At 33.6% G+C, this 16,159-nt stretch overlaps 1 protein-coding gene and 1 long non-coding RNA gene across 6 annotated transcripts in view; one reads left to right on the top strand and one right to left on the bottom strand.

Annotated features, from left to right (window-relative positions):
* The window catches only part of LOC128229427 (telomere-associated protein RIF1-like), a 238,016-nt gene that overhangs the window by 201,010 nt on the left and 20,847 nt on the right, over window positions 1–16,159 (top strand). The gene's annotated exons all lie outside the window — the stretch shown is intronic.
* On the bottom strand, window positions 1,526–11,449 carry LOC128229479 (uncharacterized). Of its 5 annotated transcripts, none has more exons than XR_008260103.1 (6): window positions 8,276–11,449; window positions 7,128–7,211; window positions 5,402–5,518; window positions 4,329–4,414; window positions 1,942–2,065; window positions 1,526–1,693 (listed from the first exon to the last, which is right to left on the bottom strand). It is a non-coding gene; the product is annotated as an uncharacterized LOC128229479 (long non-coding RNA). The 5 variants fall into 5 exon arrangements; XR_008260102.1 differs by lacking the exon at window positions 1,942–2,065 and having other exon boundaries at window positions 8,276–11,066; window positions 11,343–11,445; XR_008260099.1 differs by lacking the exon at window positions 1,942–2,065.

Genomic DNA, 16,159 nt, shown 5'->3' with positions numbered 1-16,159 from the left:
ACCTCCAGAAGAAACTAAAAGCATGAATAATAATCTTGTAAAATAAAATAAAAAGCACGTTCATTGTATACGTCGTGTACCTGTTGTTGGGGCCCTTTTCCAAAGGGTGGTAATACAATGACTGCTTTAACATCACAAGAAAGCAAAAACACAAATAACAATTAAAAAAAAAAATGAAACAAAACATAATAAAAAGCACGTTCATTGTATACGCCGTTTACCTGTTGTTGGATCCCTTTTTGAAAAGGGTGGCAATACAATGACTGCTTTAACATCCAAAAGAAACAAAAAGCATAAATAATAGTAGGGTAAAAAGGGGACTCTCGCGGCCATGTTTGGCAATTTTCCGCGTTAACGGCCATGGGGACTCTCGCGGCCATATTTGACGGTTTCCCGCGTTAGCGGCCATATTTAGCGATTTCGCGCGTTAGCGGTCATATTTGGCGATTTCCCGCTCTTAGCGGTTATGTTTAACCATTGTTTGAAATCCAAGACAAAGAGCCATTGTTATTTAGTAAATCGTTAGTAGATAAAACCTGAACTTAGATTATCAGTATTAATCTTTTTGCGATTGAAGTTGGCAGCCATTGTGTTACCGGCTAATATGAGTTATAATTTGACACCATATGACTCAAACAGGAGAATGTTTGATTCCTTTTGGGATGAGAATGGAACTATGCTACCTTGGATCACCGATTTTGAAGCAATTTCCATATACGAATGGTTGCGAGATAGTCATAGACATATGACAGATTTATTAAGAAGTACCAATTTTCAAACCATAGTTGATCAGTACAATAGCCATCAAGAGATTGAAGAATATCCGGAAAGATGTAAATTCATTCCCTTTTTAATAGTATATACAGGACTTAAAGACGAGGCCATAGTACGAGAATAATCAACGTCCAAGACATATTATTTTTTTTGGATTGTCAATAGTGGTATATAACAAACCGAACAAATTGGATATTGTAAGTCTGTGCTTTAACAGTTGTCTAAAGTGTTTAAAAAATACAAAAAATGGCTCAAGCTCAGATATGTTTTTCTAACGAGTTGCAGACATATTTGAGAGGTTTTGGTTTTGAAAATGTCTCTTGGTCACCAATAAGAAGGGAAATTACATGCACACTTGGTGATAAATTTGTAATAGTTGTGAAAGAGAGACAGCGATGCATTAAAATAATATTTAAAAAGGGTCACCAAAGTTTTCAATTACCATTTGATATTTTTGAAACTCTCTGTGATATGAAGGAAAGTGTTCAGTTATTGGCTTCATTCTTACACGGGCAGTCGAAATGACAACTTCAAAACTATTAGAGTTTGAATATAGTTCTCCAAGCATGCTATTCTATCAAGACAGACTTAAAACGTTCAACATGTGGTCACCTCAAATAGAACCATACAAGTTCCAATTATCTTCAGCAGGATTTTATTATACTGGCAGAAATGACACAGTAGTGTTTTTCTTGCGGTTTGCGATTACATCAGTGGCAGAAAGGAGACGAGTCGTTGTTAGAACATAAAACACATTCTCCAAGTTGTTTATTTTTGAACATAATTGGACATCATAAAAACGACATTTCATGGCAGCATAAGGACACCTGATCTTCGTCCTCCAATGACTCATCCCGAGCACCATGGACGTGGACCGAACCTCTGGCGGGTTTTCAATATGGCGATATCCCCGGATGATCTGAAAATTCAAATTTGAATTTTTTCCGTTACCATATGTAACTATAAAAGACATACAACATAGCACAAACATTCAGTGTTTCATCGACATTTGATGTGATCATATCGCAGCAGAAAAACTTAACATGGATTGCAGTGAACTATCAAGATATTTATGAAAATGAGCATTGTGACTCCAAAACGAATGTTATGGACACTACAGAGATTTATACTCCAGTTTCTACAAGTGTCACGTTAATGAAATCGTACTTTGACTTTGTATATGCGAAGGCACTGTGTGAGGTTATGGGTATGGTGACTAGACAACTTTGCTATGGTTGCCAGATGGATCTCCCATCTCAAAAAGATCACGATTGTATCATGGATACAGACCCTGATGATGATGAACATAAAATAGAACGTTACTTTAGTGACATGCTTAACGCAGTTAATGAAAAAAATATAGTACAAAGTTGGGAAGAAATTGTGCGCATTTCAAACATTTCCTCTGAAATGATTGATTTACACAAACTTTTGCTAGAGAGCAATGACTATCTGCAGATAATGAAAACCGAGCGGTGGTGTGAAAAAATGAAAAGAATGGTGTTGACAATCAATCGCATTGAAGATCGACTGTTTCGTCCATCACGTTGAGCAAAAGAATATTCACAACACAACAAAATGGACATATTATGCAATGTTGTATGTGTTTTACAGCATTTTTTCTTCAAAAGAAGAATTCATGAGAAATTAAGAACTCTGGCATTGTGTGGCGTAAAATGACTTGTTTATATTTATTACTTCACGAATTTCCTTTTTGCATGTTTCACATAAATATTTAATTCACTTTATGTACATGTATGTCATTGTATGTATATGCTTGTATGATCATATACTGACTTATTTTATACATGTTTAGTTTCAAATAAATGTATTTATATCTATACATGTTTTCATTTCCTTGCTTTAGTTTAATTAACAACCCAAGTGTCCCATAATATAAACTACTTACAACGATGATCATGTTTAATCATGGATAAAACGCAGAAGGAACATATCCTATCACAATATTATTTCGATTCTAAAAACGCAGGCAGCTTTTTGGGTGCAAAAAAGTTACACAGGATATTAAACCAAAACTATCCAAGAGTATTTACTTCTTATTTCATACAGAAATGGCTCAACAATCAAGATTCGTATGCCATTCAACGTCAGGCGAGACATACATATAAAAGACCACGTGTTGAAGTGGCGGGTATGAACGTTCAGGGTGATATGGATTTAATGGCAGTTGATAACATTGCTAAATACAATGATGGAGTTAAATACCTACTCATTGTTATAGATATATTTTCACGTTTTCTATCCGTTCGACCCTTAGTTAATAAAAAATCTAACACGGTATTGTCAGCAATCAAGGATATTCTTAGTGTTCATAAGTTTAAAAAGTTAAGAACGGACCGAGGTTCTGAATTTATCAATCGTGAATTAAAAGCGCTTATGCAAAAGAAGAGAGTTTATTTGTTTAATACACAAAGCACCGCTAAAGCAAACTATGCAGAGGGAGTCATTCGTACCCTTCGCGGTATGATATTTAGAATGTTAAGATATCAGCGAAATCATAGATCACCTTCAAGATATTGTAAATAGTTACAATAATTCCCCTCATCGGAGTTTGGATGGATTAGCACCAAATGATGTTACAAAGAAAAACGAGACAAAACTTTGGAGTAAAATGTATCTAAAACCTAAAAAAATCCCCAAAACGCCTCCTCGCTTTAAATATAAAATTGGTGATTTGGTTAGATTAAGTTACACGAAACATCCCTTTAGAAGAGCTTATCAACAACAATATACTACAGAAGTTTTTAAAAACAAAGAGCAAGATTTTCAAACAAGGTTTTCCATTGTATAAGATCATAGACTTGAATACAGAACCAATATCAGGTTATGTGAATCAAAATGAAATAATTCCTGTTGATAAAGATGCAGACAGTCTTTGGTATGTTGATTTTTAAAAAAGAGAAAAGTCAAAGGGAAATTAGAGTATTTTGTTCGATGGGAAGGATTTCCAAAATCATTTGATAGCTGGATTGATGCAGATCAAGTTCAAGAACAATAATAATGGAACGTTATGTGTTTGTGAGAGACAATGAGAGCAATGATATTTTTATTGATAATAAACCGTATAGCTTTAAAGTGCAGTTGAAGTTACCACTTCATTTTGATGGATATTGGAAAGTAGCTTTAAAAGAAATCTGTTTACAAACAGACTATAAAGTTAAAAAGAAGGATTTAACTGACACCATATTTATTTATTCGAATATATCTAAAGAAAGCATTGTAAATGGCAGTGAACACGCATTACTGAGAAGAGTGGAAAAAAAATACGATAAAAAATGGAGTTATGTGTTTGATACTCCATTTTATTTACCATTAAATAAAACAGAGTTTCGGGAATTGGAATTTGATATAAAGACAGTAGACAACAATTTTGCAACATTTGTTGATTCACCAGTCTACCTCACACTTCACTTCAAACGTTACTCATTCTACCCTAATTATGAATCGCTCTAAGTTGTATGTACCAAACCCAGAAAAATGGATTAATTACTTTAAACAAAATAAATCACAGGTTGGGAAAGGATTTGCCATACCTCATAAGGCTTCCGCAGAGAGCAGTGACTTGACATTGAACGTGACTTACCCCACACAGCAAATTGTGAATCAAGCGAAAAGCGAACTGAAACGAGAAGGTATAAAAACACCTGAAGTATCATCTTTTTCGCATACATCATCCAATCAGTCAAACGTTAAGGGTTCAATCAAAAAGGTAAAACAACACTGAAAGACAGCGAAAATAGATCAAAATACCACCAAAATAAACATTAATAAAAGATTAAAAAACTTGAAAAAGGCACCAAAATCCGTGAAAAAGACATCTAAAACTACAGAAAAAAACTTGAAAAAAGGTGCTACAAAAGTGAACAGAAAAACTTCAAAACCAACCCAGGACATATTCACTTATTAAAAATGTCATACTTTTTACAAGATGGATTTTCTGAGGGTGTTCCAAATGAACTATTATTATTTGATTTACCACCTACACAAGTTGCTGTCAGTGATGTGCATTACCAAGAAATTCGACCTTTATCACAAGTGTCAGATGATACTCCTATCGAGTTCCAAATAAGTGGACAAAATTCAATGGACTATCTCGATCTTCGAGGAACACAATTATGTGTGAAATTAAAAGTTACAAATCCAGATGGTAGTGATATTACAAGCGTTAAAGTGGGACCTGTAAATTTATTCTTACAAGCATTATTTTCAGCCACTGAAGTCTCATTACAAAACAAAGCTGTAATTTCTTCAAATTACAATCCATATAATGCAATGATTCAGACTTTGTTACACAGCGGTCATGATGCTAGCCATTCGCAATTATTATCTCAATTATATATTAAAGATGATAATGACAGTACTGGAGCAGTTATTACGGATGCCAGCGCTGGTAATAATGGTCTCTTTTTAAGATCAGGATACATTAAAGGCTCCAAGATTCTGGAGCTTCAAGGACCAATATATCACAGTTTATTTACTATTAAACGTTATTTACTAAATCAAGTTGATGTCAAATTGAAATTATACCGAAGCTCTCCAGCATTTTGTTTATCAGCAGGGGATGCATCTCCCAACTATAAAATAAAGATTATAGACATTTACTTACTAGCAAAGAAGGTAAGAGTCAATCCAGCTCTTATTGTAGCCCATGCAGAGTTGTTGAAAAACAGCACAGCTAAATATCCATTTGACAGAGTAGAGTGTCGATCGCAAAGTCTTGCTGCTGGAAGTACAATGTTTACATGGGATAATTTGTTTCAAGGACAAAAACCAAACAAAGTAGTTGTGGCATTTGTGAAATCAAAGGCTTTATCTGGTGATTATAAATCCAATCCATTTCATTTCTTAAACTGTAACATTCAAAGCATATGTTTATATGTGGATGGTGTTCCAGTGTGGGGTAGCCCATTAAAATTAAATTTTGATGCATCTGAAGGGCAATCTTTTATGAGAGCCTACACAAACATGTTTCTAACAAATGGACAGTGGGGCAAAAACTCAGGACTGGATATAAATAGAGAGGACTTTGCCAAATCATCAACACTTTTTTCGTTTCAGTTAGAACCAAACTTTTTGGATTAGAGGTTCAGTTTAAGACATCATTGACAGATACAACAAGTTGTATTGTACATAGTAGCTCTCCTGCTTTTTTTCAAATCAATTCACAAAGAGACATAATTACAGAATGAATACATCCCAAATTCAGTGTTGTTTAGATTGTTTCCCTTTGCTAAGAAAGTCTGTACTTGGTGTTTATGCAGCAAATGAACTTCCTACAGAAATGAATATTCCATGTGGATTTATAGCAAATACAGATGATCATACAAAGACAGGAAGGCATTGGTGTGCCTTTTACTTTCCAAACTCTACCACCATAGAATATTTTGATAGTTATGGAATGCCTGTCAACTACTTTAATGACTATTTCCCTCAATACACATCAAATTTTTCATCACTTATAACAAATTCAAAGCAATTACAAAGTTTGTATAGTGATGTGTGTGGAATGTACTGTTTATTTTTCTTGATTCATAGATTGAATGGTGTATTGTTTTATGATATTGTAAATATGTTTTCCAATGATGTTCATAGTAATGATTTATGTGTATACAATTATGTCAGTAGCATGTTTAATGACAAAATGTACAAAATCAATGTGTTTTTAACCAATCATGTAGAGCATTAATAAAAAATGTATAACTACATTAAAAGTGTTGTTGTTTTTCAATCTTAAGATCATTTATATTGCTGAAGTCTTCGTATTAACATCATGACAAACACTGTTGTGAAATTTGAAAGTCCAGCTACTTGCATTATAGCTGGAGCGAGTGGAAGCGGAAAATCTACCTTTCTTTTTGAACTTTTTAAGAGTGCAAATTCCATGTTTAATGATGCTCCAAGAAAAATTATATACTGTTATTCAACTTATCAACCATTATATGACAGCATGAAAACACATGTGCAAAACTTAGAATTCTTTGAAGGTTTACCATCTAAAGAAGATATGGATCTTGGGGCATACGACTCTGGATTTAAGATTTTAGTCATTGATGATTTAGTGCAAAAGGCTTCAGAAAGTATTGACATTGTGAACTTATTTACGATTTATAGTCACCACAAAAAAAATTCAGTGTTTTTTGTGGTACAAAATCTGTTTTCTGGAGGAAAGTATTTCCGAACTATTAGTCTGAATAGTCATTACTTTGTATTGTTTAATAACCAGAGAGACCAACTTCAGATTCAAACACTTGCTCGTCAAATGTTTCCAGGTGATTTAAAATATTTTATGGATGCCTATAAAAAAGCAACACAAAACAAATACTCTTACTTACTTGTTGATGTAAGCCCACATTCAAACCAGTTGTATAAATTGCGCACCAACATATTTCCCTCTCAGACGTTGATTGTCTTTTGACCTGAAAAAGAAAAATATGAGTGAAAAAATGGAAAAGGAAAAGTATTTTTTAAAATTTCTCTTAAACTCAAGTGAAAATCAACAAAAAATGCTGATAAAAGCATTAACAAAATCACAAATGAGTGTGATTGTGGAAGTGGTTTACAATATTCTCATTGGAAATCTAAAAATTTCCGACAATATCAAAAAGTCATTGAAAAGATATAGGAATGTCATTCGTAAGTTTGTGGTAAAAGGGCTATCACAAAAAAAGAGAAGAGCTCTCCTCCTAAAAAATTTTAAGCAATTTATTTTATTAATACAACCTTGTGAGTCATGGCTCAAGAACTAGTATTGATTTCAAAATCAAAATATGAAGGAATTTACAAAAAGTGATAACAATAACCAGTTTCATCATAAAAAATTGGAACAATCATCAATACATAATAAATTGAACGATGATACAAGAGATATTAAGGATACTTCACATCAAAAAGGAGGACAACTTTTAAATCCAAAGAAAAAAAAGTTTGTAAAACGATCAAATATTGTTTTTGAAAAAGCATGGCCTACTACAAAATATTTATTAGAAACAAAAGGTCGTAAAAGAACAACTACAAAGACAGAACAATCACCAAAGAAAAAAATGAAAATTGAGCTTAAAAAGACAAAAGCTATTGTTAGGAAAAAACCAACCCAAGAAAAGTGGATCGTTTACAATGTATAAGCGGGAAAAGGTAGAATATTTAAAGCATTTCTGACTTGAAGTGGGATCAGTTTAACATTAACCTTCAAACATGGATGATCAAAGTTTTAGTGATTACCTTACTTCAAAATATGCGCATGAATATGAGGAATATCAGAGACAAAAAAGGATAAAATTGGATTCAAAAATATTTGAGTGTGATACTTGTGGAAAACACTTTAAGAACAAGACTTCTTTGATATCTCATGCGCTCACACACAAAAGTTTTTACAATTGTGAAGTTTGTGGAGACAAATTTAAAAGAAAAGATTATCTTAAAAAACACTTGTCTAGAAAACATCAACAAACTGGTGGAAAAATAACTCCATATAATCAAATACCTCCAAGCAGCGACACCCAAAGCTCCTCTTCAACAAGCAATGTAGATCATACAACAGGACTTCTCACCACTTCACAACTTCAGAACGAGCACAGCTACAGTCAGCTATCTACACCATCTTCTACTGCAAGAACACCGCTCTCTCCAAGTCCGTACCTTCAAAATGAACACAACTACAGTCAATTATCTACACCATCTTCGACTGCAAGAACACCATCATCAACACCATCATCAACACCAACTTCCACTGCAAGAACACCATCATCTACAACAATGAACCACAGTTATGAACATGCTATTAATGAAAACATTCAAGATTTCACCATACAACCAAATCAACATGAACAATATGATCTGCTGGCATTTTTTGCCAATGCCAATAAAAACATTCAAAATATTTTAGAAAAAAGACTTCAATTGTATCCTATTAAATGGTATTTATCAGTGCAGGTTGAGCTAGTGAAACACACAAAAGATGGAGACAATACATCAACTCCACATTTTAGATCTAAGAGTTATAGAAGTTTAAATTTGATAACATTTGATGAAAACAACTTAAATGAAGCATTTCAAAAAATGTTTGAAAGTTTTGAAAAGTACATAAGAGAAAGCTCTGGGTGGGTTCTCAAACAAGTATTAAGTATAACTGTGCACACTGTGAAATATTCTCCAGTGTCCGGATCTAGTTTTGTAGAGCTACCAAAGCCTCTTATTAACTATCAAAGTTTACTAAACATAAGAAATCTTGACCAAAAGTGCTTTCTATGGTGTTGTTTAGCATCTCTTCATCCCTTGGATTCCCCTCTGGTGAGTGATTATGAACAATTTGAAAATGAATTAAACACAAAAGGTCTGCTGTTTCCAATGTCATTGAATCAAATAAATCAATTTGAGAAGCAAAACCCATTTTTGTCTGTAAATGTGTTTACTTTTGAAGACAATGATGTTCTTCCACTACGCATTACAAATTGCCAAAACAGACTCCATCATATTGACTTATTGCTTTTGCAATCAGAAAACAGTTCACATTATGTGCTTATAAAAAACATAAACAGGTTTCTTAGTCATGGTAAGAAAGCACATCGTGCATATTACTATTGTCGATATTGCTTCCATGGATTTAGTAAAAAGTTTATTAGATGATCACCTTTCATACTGTCAAGTCCATGATGCTCAAAAAATTGAACTTCCATCAGGAGCAGACTGCTTTCTTGAATTTAAAGATTATGAAAAAACACTGCGTGTCCCTTATGTTATTGTGGCTGATTTTGAAACATAAATAAACCAATAGAGACTAAAAATTAAACAGCTTCAACATCAAAAAATCAATTGTTAGAACCCTGTTCCTTTGGATATAAAGTTATTTCAACTGATTCAAAATTAACCAAAGATACTGTTATCTACAGAGGTCCAGATGCACCCAAAAAATTGTTAGAATGTCTTTTACGAGAAAGTCATGAAATACAGCAACATATGCAAAATATCAAACCCCTAGTTTTAAAGGAAAGGGAAGAAAAACAGTTCGAACAAGCAAACACATGTTGTTTATGTCAAAAAGTATTAGGTAACAAGGAAAAGAAAGCAAGACATCATGATCACACAAGTGGGAAATACATAGGAGCTGCACATATGAATTGTAATTTACAATGTAAACAACCCAGTTTCATCCCAGTCATCTTCCACAATCTTAAAAATTTTGATGGTCACTTGCTTTGTCAAAGCATTGGTACATTTAAAAATTATAAAATCAATTGCATCCCACAGTCAGTTGAAAAGTATATCAGTTTTAGTATTGGAAATCTTAGGTTTATTGACTCTTTGGGTTTTCTCCCTTCATCTCTTGGGACCCTTGTAGATAACTTAGCTCAAAATGGCCCACAGTCTTTCCATCACTTTCATTCAGAAATCAAAAATCATGGAAACCTCCTGCTAAGAAAGGGGGTTTATCCTTATGAGTTCATGACTGACTGGGATAAATTTGAAGATGCTGATCTTCCAGCAATAGAGAATTTTTACTCTTCATTGACTGAGGAAAATATATCAAAAGAAGACTATGAACATGCAAAGCAAGTATATCAAACATTTAAACTAAAAAGTCTTGGAGAATACCATGATCTCTATCTAAAAACCGACATATTGTTATTAGCTGATGTTTTTGAAAAATTTCGTGATATGTCACTGAAGTGTTATGGTTTAGACCCTTGTCACTTTTACACCAGGGATTGAGCTGGCAGGCAATGTTGAAAATGACTGAAGTCACTCTAGAGCTCATGACAGACATTGATCAAATTCTATTTATCGAAAAAGGTATTCGAGGTGGTATTAGTCAAATATCAAATAGATACAAAAAAGCAAACAATGAGTATTTGAATGATTATGATCCTACAAAAGAAACCTCATTTCTAGCTTATTATGATGTCAATAATCTTTATGGTTACAGTATGTCACAACAACTACCAACAGGCTTCTTTAAGTTTTTACAGAAGGAAGAAATTGATACTTTTGAACCTGAAAAAATACCAGAGGATGGATCTAAGGGGTATATTTTAGAAGTAGATCTAGAATATCCAAAACATTTACATGACAGTCATAACGACTACCCATTAGCTCCGGAACGTAAATTCACACCCAATGAAAAATTATCTCCTTATGCTCAACATGTGTTGAAACATTTACACAACAGTGAGGAACTTCCACCCAGAGCAAAGATTGAAAAATTACTTGCCACTTTAGAAAACAAACAGAATTATGTACTTCACTATCGCAACCTGCAACTGTATCTCCAACTCGGTCTAAAATTGAAAAAATACATAAAGTATTCGAGTTCCAACAAGAGGCTTTCATGAAACCCTACGTTGAGTTCAACACCAAAATGCGACAACAAGCCAAGACTGCTTTCGAGAAGAACTTCTTCAAACTCATGAACAACTCGGTCTTCGGTAAGGTTGTTGTTTTTTGGGGGTTTTTGTTGTTGTTTTTTGGGTTCGTGTTAATTATTGCATTGTTATCATTTTTGTATGATCTGCCCGTATGTAATTTATACAATAAATTTATTGTCACTTCCATACCACTAATACTTATCTACAAAAACAACTGTTCAATAATTGTCAGGCGTAGTTTCACTTTTTGGTATTTCATTCATCTTCAATCAGACGCTTACAAGTGCTCATGTACAATTAGGAACCTAAAGTAAAACTGACCAAAACTAACTACCGACAAGTAAAAAGTGTATTTTTCGGTCCCATTTTCATATCCCTCATCCAAAACACAGGTATCTAAGATAACGACGGATACCATATAAAAACATATATTGAGCAGTTCAGAGTAAAGATTAACATGATGAAAAGTTACTTACCAAATTTTTTGTTTACTTTCAGGAAAAACCATGGAAAATCTTCGGAAGCATCGGTCCGTAGAACTTGTTCATACAGAAAAACGAGTCCTACAGAAGGTGTCATCCAAACCCACTTATAAGATGCACCGTATTTTTTCTGAAGACCTTGTTGGTGTTGAATTAAGTCGCAAAAACATTAAATTAAATAAACCAATTTTTGTTGGAATGAGTATCCTTGATTTGTCAAAATATACCATGTACGATTTTTATTATAATCATTTGAAAAATGTGTATGGTAGCAACGTTGAGCTAGAATTAACGGACACAGATTCATTTTTAGTATCATGTACAACACCGGACATTTTCCAAGATATGTTGGCCTATTCACATTTGTTTGACACTTCAGATTTCCCTAAAGATCATTTTTTATATAGTGACTTCAACAAAAAAGTAATGGGAAAAATGAAAAGTGAAACAAATGAGAAATGTATTAGTGAATATTGCGGTTTGCGATCGAAAATGTATGCATTTAAGTGTGATGATATAGACGAGAAAAGAGCAAAAGGGATATCAAAAGCGGTTGTTAAAAAATCATTGACTCATAATGATTATAAACATGTATTATTTAATAATTCTCAAATGCACTCAACAATGCATTCATTAAGAAGTCATAACCATAAAATTTATCTGGAAACAATCAGCAAAGTAGGATTATCTAGTTTTGATGACAACAGATTTTTATTAGAAGATGGAATTAAATCATATGCTTATGGACATTATAAGATACAAGACATATAATTTCTATGTTTTATACCAAATTACATCTAATTTCATGTAATTTCATGTGATGTTATCTACTGCTTTACTGTTGAAATGTAACCTAAAATAAATAAAAAAATAAATAAAAATGTATGATCTTTGTTAAACAAATTGTTTGAATTCAATTATAATCAACTTTATTTGCATTTGCATTGTATTGTACTTATAAGAAAATAAATATTAAAATCTTGTCTGATATTTTATTTATTGATACAACATACCGGAATGGTATAAAATAGCTCGTCAGACATGTCCTCAACTTATAAATCTCAATTTGGTCTTGTTATATTTTAAAATATTGTATTAATGGAATGAAATAGTTATACACAAAAATAAATAATAAAAAACATTCACGTTTTCATTACAATAAGATCGAACACATCTTAACATTTCTGTAGGGTTGATTTAATGAAATGTAAACGATACATCATACCTTTAAGGTATGAGGTTATTTGATAAAGAAATTGTGTGAATCCTTTACCGATTTCATAAAAATAGTGAAACTCAAAAGAAGCTAAGAGAGGACAAAACTGTTATATCTTCAAAACCTACTTTTGGTGGTCAAAATAAAAGATTATTTAGTAAGTTGTTTGAAAAACTTTCATGTCATTGTAAGGTTCAACGGAGGTGTCCATAATGATAAACAGAGTCCAGTGAATCGAGCGCTGGCATTTGACAATGGTTTAATAAGTGATTTATTGTGATAGCTCACCACAATGGAAGAGCTTTAGTCACCCTGAATGATAAACTAGATATATGATAACGACAATCTCGTCTTTTGAGTCATCAGCAGCTCATTTAACTGTCTTCACTTTTAAGTTATTACAATGAGTACGTTGGAGAGTAATTGGGTGGCTATTAGATATGGTGTTGTTGTACGAATTGACACTAAACGGTCAGGCTTTAGTCATTCAATTTCTTGAAATCACTTTCGATCACGCGATGGCTGGGTTCTGATGAACTTTTGTTTGTCAATGACCTGTGATCTTACATATAAAAGAATCCGTTTGATCACATATAAAGATGGTGGAGGTTATGATAAGTCCATCGTCTGATGAGGGAAAACAATACCATTAAATAGATCCTAGGTCGATGACCCTATGTTAGAAACGTTGGATGAGTTGTCCTTTGACATACAATACACTGATGTGATTAGTGTGACAATGCTATTGTTTATATCCCTTCTATTGAAATGAATACTGTTAATCAATGGAGACCCAGTTAAACAATGACCCTTTGTCTTGGATTTCAAACAATGGTTAAACATGGCCGCTAACGCGGGAAACCGTCAAATATGCCCGCGAGAGTCCCCTGGCCTTTAACGCGGGAAATCGCCAAACATGGCCGCTAACGCGGGAAATCGCCAAAGATGGCCGCGAGAGTCCCCTTTTTACCCTACTATTTTTTTTTTAAATAAAATATAAAGCACGTTCATTGTATACGCCGTGTTGGGGCCCTTTTCAAAAGGGTGTTAATACAATGACTGCTCAAACATCCTAATGAAACTTAGAAAATAATTCCCTATGAGTAAAACGTTATCTTAGTGAGGGGCATCACGATCCTCTCCGGCGCCTTGCTTAGAGACACGTTCATTACTAACAACCAATATGGCAGGTTTACCTGACAACTACAAACACATTATATTATAATGAACAAGAATGAGCATAGAGGATGAACGCGTATAATTTGGATCTCTACTACTTTTAGAAGCTATAAATTATTTCAATGATTTTCAATATACATTATGGTGACAAAACATTTCTTTTCTTTTCTTCTTTCGTTTTCACATGAAAGGATGAGGTATTAAGGAGTATGATGATAAACATCGATTTAACCATAAAGTATTAAATGCAAGTCACCATAACCTAAAACGAAACCAAATTATTTTTCGGCCTAAGTAGTCAAGAAAGAAAACCAGTATCTGTATAAACTGTATAGAGACATTTTGAGTTAACAATTCTACCGATTTAAACCGTTACATCCATAGCACTATTAGAAGTCCATGATGATATTACATGCTATGCTTGGTGACGGTGTTGTAATATAACGCTTCTGGTGGCCAGGTTCAGTGATAGGAAAAACAGTTTTTGATCCTAGCCCTAATTCATTCATTCACCTAAAGATATTTCAATTTTGAAACTATATATTGTTACTACACATTGATAAAAAATAGAATGCACTGGACCAGGGGCTACATACCTGTGTATAGAAAGTATACTATGTATTTTTATCCCGCACATACATATTTAAATGGAAAAAATCGGGCGCGGGCCGATTAAAATCAAAGCGCTGAAAGCGCTGCAAGACTGTCGGTGACGTAACTGAAGCAAGCAAACACTACCGCAAAGTTTTTTCAAATGAAACGTGATCAAATGATTTCATACAAATGATGAACACTCTTTAAGGTAGATGAAGAAGGATACATGTGATTATAATAAGCACAAATATATTGGCCCTACTTAATCATGTATCCAATGGCCTACAAGATTTTTAATTCAAATTTCCTAATTTTGAACCGCTTTAAATTAGTTAAATGCATATTCATTATGTTAAAATTGCTTCAATTTATGACGTCGCTTATAACAGTTTCAGTAAGCAATTACATTCCTTCATTTCATTAGGGTCTGTTGAAGCCAATGTCTTTAAAATGCAAATACAATACAAACTATACCCAAGATTCAAGGGACATAATAAAAATATAACTTTAAAATGATGCTCTTTCAAGCCTAAAAATGCCTCCCAGAACATCTATCAACAGAGTCCACATATCTACAAAATTTGTGCTCGAGTTACTTTCTTTGATATAAAAGTGAAAACAAATCTGCATGGTGCTGTGGCATCATACCATGAAAAAAACTAATATCTTTAAAATTTGTTTTCTAGTTTGTTTTTATTATAAAAGTGTTAATAAATCTGCATGGTGCTGAAGAAAAAAAACTAATGTCTTAAATTTCAAACCTGCAGCATTAATTAGCGCCATGTTGTCAAGAATATCTGGACAATTGAATGAAATATGCATGGACCGAAATGACAGCTGGTTTTTTATTGACAAAAGATGCCTTTGAGGCAGTTTTAAGATTATGCTATTCAAAGTATGAGGGTAGTTGGTACAGTTTTCACTCATATTCAGATGATGGCTGATATTTGCTGATAAACATGTATCCTCTTAGCAGCAGGGAATAAGTAAATGACATAGTTTTAATGACCAATATTGGAGATGTGACCTTGACCTCCAAATCCAAAGGGGTCATCTGCTGGTCACCCCAAACCTAAATTTCAAGTTTGAAGGCCATGGGTGCAGACTTTGTCGAGTTGTCACATAGGCAAGCTTAATGTGTTCAATGGTCTGTGACAAATCAATAGGGCTCACCTACTGGTCAGGCCCAATCCCAAAGTCAAGTTGTTCAAGGGCCATGGGTGCAGGCTTTGTCCAGTCATTATTAGTACAACCTTTTAGCATTCAAGGTCACTGTGACCTTGACTTTTGACCCAATGACCCCTTAAATCAATAGGATCTTCTAATAGTCAGACTTAGCCTCCATGTTGAGTTTGAGGGCCATAGGTGCAGGCATTGTCAACTTATCAGTCAGATGTATGGTTTGACACCTTCCTGTTCAAGGTCACTGTGACCTTTGACCATATTACCCCTAAAATCAAAAGGCGTCATCTACTAGTTAAACCAAACTTTCATGTCAAGTTTGACAATAGGTCTAGGAATTGTAGAGTTATCAC

The sequence above is a fragment of the Mya arenaria genome, chromosome 1, assembly GCF_026914265.1.
Source record: "Mya arenaria isolate MELC-2E11 chromosome 1, ASM2691426v1".
Taxonomy (NCBI): Eukaryota; Metazoa; Mollusca; class Bivalvia; order Myida; family Myidae; genus Mya; species Mya arenaria.
Note: the sequence above shows the minus strand (reverse complement) of the source record. Positions and strands in the feature narration are given on the sequence as shown.